Source organism: Pseudonaja textilis, chromosome Z (assembly GCF_049901715.1).
Source record: "Pseudonaja textilis isolate UNSWEBS1 chromosome Z, rPseTex1.2, whole genome shotgun sequence".
NCBI classification, from domain to species: domain Eukaryota; kingdom Metazoa; phylum Chordata; class Lepidosauria; order Squamata; family Elapidae; genus Pseudonaja; species Pseudonaja textilis.
This window is the reverse complement of record NC_142008.1, coordinates 117,431,657-117,438,038: the sequence shown is the minus strand read 5'-3', so window position 1 is coordinate 117,438,038 and position 6,382 is coordinate 117,431,657. Positions and strand designations below refer to the sequence as shown.

The 6,382-nt window shown below is 36.8% G+C and overlaps 1 pseudogene; it reads left to right on the top strand.

Moving 5' to 3' along the window:
* The first annotated feature begins 3,403 nt into the window (after nt 1-3,403).
* On the top strand, nt 3,404-6,049 carry LOC148124320 (vomeronasal type-2 receptor 26-like; annotated as a pseudogene).
* Nucleotides 6,050-6,382: the final 333 nt, after the last annotated feature.

The following is a 6,382-nucleotide window of genomic DNA, read 5'->3' as shown; positions in this document are numbered from 1 at the left end:
CAAGCATGTATTTGATAGCAGTTATAAGTATAAACATGAGTATGAATACATGAAATGGATATGAATATAAGAGGAACATTGGGACAGGGACGGTAGGCACATTGGTGCACTTATGCATGCCCCTCTTAGGAAAGGGGTGAGGACAATAGTAGACAGTCTAAGGTTAAAGTTTTTGGGGAAGAAACCACAGAGTCAGGTAGTGTGTTCCAGGTATTGACCACTCTGTTGCTGAAATCGTATTTCCTGCAATAGAGTTTGGTGTAGTTTACCTTGTATTTGTATCTATTGTATGCAAGTGTATTGTTGTGGTTGAAGCTGAAGTAGTCATTGATGGGTAGGACATTGCAATAGATAATTTTATGTACTATGCTTAGGTCTGACCTAAGGTGGTGTAGTTCTAAATTGTCTAAGCTTAAAATTTCAAGTCTGGTGGCATAAGGTATTATGTTGCAAGTAGAAGAGTGGAGAACTCTTCTCATGAACTCTCTCAATTGTATTTCTGTCCAATATGCAATGCAGGTTCCAGACAGATGAGCTGTATTTGAGAATTGTTTGATTGCTAAATACTCCAGTTAGTAGTACAATATTACTGGAGAAAAAGCTACACAAGATTGGGTTAACTCCTCTTAATGTCTTTTTGGCTATGTTGTTACAGTGAGTTCTAGCACTTAGATCATTAGAGATGAGTACTCCAAGGTCCTTGACAGAGTGGAGGTCATCTACAAGATCATGTCCATTCAGCATATATTTTATTTTCTTATTTTTTTGCCAAAAAACAGACCATTTGTTTGTTGAGATTTGAAGTTGCCACTTGTTTGACCATTCTGACACAGAGTCAAGGTCTTTTTGAAGAGTAGCACTATTGTCACTGATGTTGAATAGTTTCACATCATCAGTGAAAAGAATTCAGTTGATTTTAATATGATCACAAAGATCATTTATGTAAAGTATAAAGAGAGTTAGTCCTAGAATGCTGCCCTGGGGGATACCGCTTTTAACAGGTATGGGATTTGATAGGGCACTCCCTATTTTGACCATTTGTTACCTGTTTGACAGGAACGCAGCTATCCAATTATGCAAGGGTCCAGAGATTTATTTTTTATTTATTTATTTATTTTGATTTGTCAATCGCTTACAAGATAATAGGTATAAGTATATATATAGTTATGAATACATGAAATGGGTACATATAAGAAAAATAATGCCATAAGATGCCATAAGATTTTAGAAGTAGAAGCTTTAGAAGTAGTTGGTGATGTACCACTGAATCAAAGGCTTTACAGAAGTCTATGTAAATTGCAAAATGTTCAGTGCAGGGAGATCTTCATTAAGTTTCTAACCGGCAGTCTTCTTCATATTTTTCCCATGATTCTTCATGAATAATAAATTTCTTTTTTTCATTTGTTTAGTTGACTTATGGTTCATTTAACCAAGAAGACTTTCAGATTACTAAGTTATCTTCACTTTATGGCATGGTCCTGAAAGAGGAGCATCAATACAATGGAGTTATACAACTTCTTCTCCATTTTGGATGGACATGGATTGGAGTCTTTGTTTTTGAAAATAAGGAAGAACATTTTTTGCAGAAACTGCAGCCATTGCTTTCACAGAACGGAGTCTGTTTAGCTTTCACACAAAAGATTCCACAACATATCCACTTGGAAGACTTATCCAAATTGTCAGATTCAATCTCAATTATTTCCAATAACTTGATAGATCCCAAAGCAAATGTTTTTCTTGTCAATAAAGAATCATTCACAATAAGTGTGGCTGAGAACCGTCATGTTTCTATGTGATCCTGAAAATAAAGAGAGTGCATTATTTAGAAAGGTTTGGATCCTGATGAATCCAACTGATTTCCTCCTATGGGAACTCACAGGAGTTGGGACCTCCAGTTGTTCCACAGGGCTCTTTCCTTTACAGTGCATTCAAGAGACATTCAAGGCTTCAAACAATTTCTTCAAGTCATCAAACCTCCAACCCAAAAATATGGATTTCTTCAAGAGGTTTGGCAACAATTGTTTGACTGTCTGTTTTCAAAGGCAGACTTATCTCCCTTGATCAATGCAACTTGTAGTGGGGAAGAGAATTTGGAGAATCTGCCTGCGCCTCTGTTTGAGTTGCAAATGACTGGCTAAAGCTGCAGTATCTACAATGCAGTTTATGCAGTGGCACATTCTTTGCATGAGGCAGTGAGATCAAAATCCCAACCAAGAGAGATTCAAAGGACTGGATTATCAAATCTGCAGCCTTGGCAGGTAATCTTTTCCTGCCATACCTATCTTGTATTTCAATCATTCACAATCTAATATAGCTTATTTACCCTGGACTATGGCCAAAGATCAATAGGGAGACTGAGGCAACAAAGCTATTAGTTTTATAAAATAAGAGGATGAACATAAACCATGTATTTCCTAACTTCAGAATCATCATTGGGATTTACTATATGTATCAATTTTCATTGTATAAATAACTTTTCACCTCCACAAAGAATTGCTTTGTAAATTTATCCAACCTGGTTCCAACAAAAATTCATTTGATTGAATTTAAAGGCAGCCTTTCTCTTTTTGTGTCAAAAATTTCTGAAATGGAGACATTTCACTTTTCTTTGTTAGCTTGTGAATAATGATTACTATCCAGTATTATCCTCAGCCAATTCTCTAATCTACTTCTCCTTGGCTCATGAACATTTCAGAGTCAGGATGCAGAGCTTTCTCTCTCTGTATTCAAGAGAAATGGACCAAATGAAAGTCCTTTTCAGCTGAGGTCTCCACCCTTTGAAAAAAAACTCTATGTTTGACAGAATCTCTCCCTTCCTCCATCCCTCCCCCCTCTGAAAACAACTGAATTTCAGATAATAAAATCTGGCTAAAGGAAATTTGTCAGATCTCACAATGCCAAATACCTTTGTACTATTGAAGAACCAACAATATAGGATGAGTTTAGATATTGTCAAAAATTTGATTGTTTAGTTGTTTAAATAATGGATATAAATTATATTTGAATCAAGTTGTGTAATATTAACATCTTGTTTTGATTTTGATTTGTTACTACTGTTGCTGTTTTTTTCCCCCTGGAAGTAACATTAAATTAAGAATAGAACAGATCTGTGTCTTTCTCTGAAATATAAGTTATCTATATTCTAAGTGTACTTATTTGATGTTTGTTGGAGCAATGGGAAGGATAAGTGAAAATTAAATATTCTGGCCACTTCTTCATTTTTACTTTTTCAATTTCATTCTCTTTTAAGTAGCTCCATTTATTTCTTCAAGGCATTTCTTTCAACAATTCAGCTGGGGAGAGAGTGTTCCTGAATGAGAAAGGGGAAGCAACAAGTGGATTTGACATCACCAACTTGATCACTTTTCCAAATAGATCCTTTCAGAGAATTAGAGTTGGAAAGATGGATCCTCATATTCCCAATGCAAAGGAATTAATCATTAATGAAGACGTGATTGTTTGGCACCCAGCTTTTAACCAGGTGTGGACTCATTGAATCAACTCTTCCTTGATCCATTACAATTCCATATTTATCATAGTCTCTTTAGAAATCTAGTTGGTGTTTTTTGAAGGAAAAATGGCATATTCTGTACAAATATTATCAATGATCAAGCATTCATCAAATTGACAAAATGACATTACAATTTAAAAGATATATTTGGGCTGTGTTTCCATTTCAAATCACAGGAGTCATACTGTTTCCATATTGTAATCACATATATTGCTTTATTCACCCTGCCATTCTCCAAACATGTTCTTTGTACATCCTTATAATGTTGACATTTTAATGGATAGTATAAATATGCAATGGCTCAGTGGTTAAAGACATGGAGTTCCTCAGCTGGAAATCTGACAGCCCAGGTTTGAGACCTGAGCCCCATGCAATAGGGTAATCTCCCATTCCTGCCTCAGCTTCCACCCACTTAGGAATTTAAAAGCATGCAAATATGTACCACTTTGATGGGAAGATAACAGTGTTCCTTGTGCCTTTGGCATATAACATATTTATCAGTCCATGAGATGCACTTCATGCCCCAACCCCCCAATAAGGGTGGGGGGAATTTTCTGTGCATTTTATGGAGTGAATATTGTGTCACAGTGCTGATCCTTTGGTGAATAGGAAGCTGGGCCATGGTGGCAGGGTCCTTTTACAGTCATTTGTCATTGCCCGCCTCTTCTATCTCTTTTTCAGTAATGCAGGAGGCAATAGACATAGCTGGCACATGAAAGCCACCTATCTGTGATCTTCTCAGGCTTCTTGTTTTCCTCCCCTAAACCTAGGTGCATCTTATGGTCAGGTTCATCTTATAGTGCAAAAAATATGATAGCCATGCTGGCCATGGAAAATATCTTCAGACAATGTTGGCTCCCTGGGCCAAGAAACAGAGTTGCATACTGTGCCCTAGAGTTGGAGACAACTGGACAGGAAAACCTTTACCTTTTAAATACACCTGGACTAATCCTTTGAGAATTCAAATATTCTTCCTCCAACCACAAAAGAAAATAATAAAAACTGCTTAGAAATTTCTCCTTGCAAAAATATTTTATGTTTATGACCAGATACTTCCAATTTCTCTGTGTAATGATCATTGCTCCCCTGGATACTGGAAGAAAGGGTTGCAAGGAAAACAATTCTGTTGCTACAACTGTGTTCCATGTCCAGAAGGGAAGATTTCAAATCAAAGGGTAGGTTAGACATTCCATCAAGTTTTCATTAGATACAACTAAGCCAATTGCAATACATAACTTTAGTGTAGCAACTAGTTTTGTGAGATCTTCAAGGTGAATATTCATTTCTATTCCTGTGAATCAGAACTTGTCATTCTGAATTCAAAATTTGCCCACAAGAGCTGAGCTCTTATATCCATCCTTACAGATTTCTTCTTTGTGTCTTGGAAAAATGGGAAAAATCAAAATAGTCTAAATTTTAATATTTTTTTCAAAAGTGCCAGACAGGACTGTATTTCATAGACTAATTGCCCTTTCCATTTGTACTTCTTTTATGGTGAAAAAAATTGCATTTCCATAAAAAGATGATCCAATATGGTAACAAACAGCAAAACTTGAGAGTGATAATTGTTGGTATTCATAAGGAATATTATTTTCACAAATATGGAATGAATAAAAACATCCCTTGATTTTTCTTTCAGATATGGATGACTGTTTTCAATGTTCAGAAGAGCACTATCCAAATAAACAAAAGAATGGCTGTATCTTGAAACTAGTAGTCTTTCTAACTTTTGAAGAACCTGTAGGAATCAGTTTAGCCTCAGCAGCTCTTTGTTTCCCTTTTTTAACATCTTGTGTACTTGGAACTTTTATTAAGCACAGGGATACTCCCATTGTTAAAGCCAACAACTGGTCCATCACGTACATACTTCTTGTCTCTCTTCTGCTCTGTTTTCTCTCCTCTTTGCTCTTCCTTAGCCAGCCTGGCAAAGTGATCTGCCTTCTCCAACAACCAACTTTTGGCATCACATTCTCAGTATCAATTTCTAGTGTACTGGCCAAAACCATCACTATGGTTGTGGCTTTCATGGCCACTAAACCAGGAACTCTGCTGATGAAGTGGGTGGGGAAAAGTTTCGCTGTTTCTATTGTCCTCTCATGCACTTTCTTGCAAGTATGTATTTGCATTCTTTGGTTGTCAACATCTCTACCATTTCCTGAGTTGGACATGCACTCAGAACTCTGAGAAATGATTTTACAGTGCAATGAGGGATCAGCTTTCTTCTTCTACTGTGTCTTGGGCTACATGGGTATCTTGGCCATCACCAGATTTATTGTGGCTTTCCTTGCCTGTAAATTACCTGATAGCTTTAATGAAGCCAAGTTCATCACCTTCAGCATGTTGGCCTTTTGCAGTGTGTGGATCTCCTTCTTTCCAGCCTATCTGAGCACAAAAGGAAAATTCATGGTAGCTGTGAAGGTTTTCTCCATCTTGTCCTCTAGTGCTGCATTACTGGGATGCATATTTTTGCCAAAATGTTACATCATTGTTTTGTGGCCTGAGCTAAACTACAAAGAGCAAGTCATAAAGAAGACTTAATGCATAATGTAATATTTCTATTATGAGAAACTGCTGAGGAAAAAGTGTGGAAAAACAGGCAACATATACTGTTTAGTTCTTTCAAAGAATGATATATGTAGAATTATTGTGATTATTGTGATTTGATCAGTGCAATGGCCTAGAGGTATTGTGTCACAATCAGGCTGTGGCCTAGAGGAGTTGTATCACAATCAGGTGGCTATGAGTTAGATCCTTGGTAGTGGCAGATATTTCTCTCTCAAGGTGCAATGAGAATTGTCTGCTGTGAACTCCATGTAGACATCAAGAAGGGCATCTGGTCAGTAAACATTTAGCTTCATGCAGTTGCCCTGA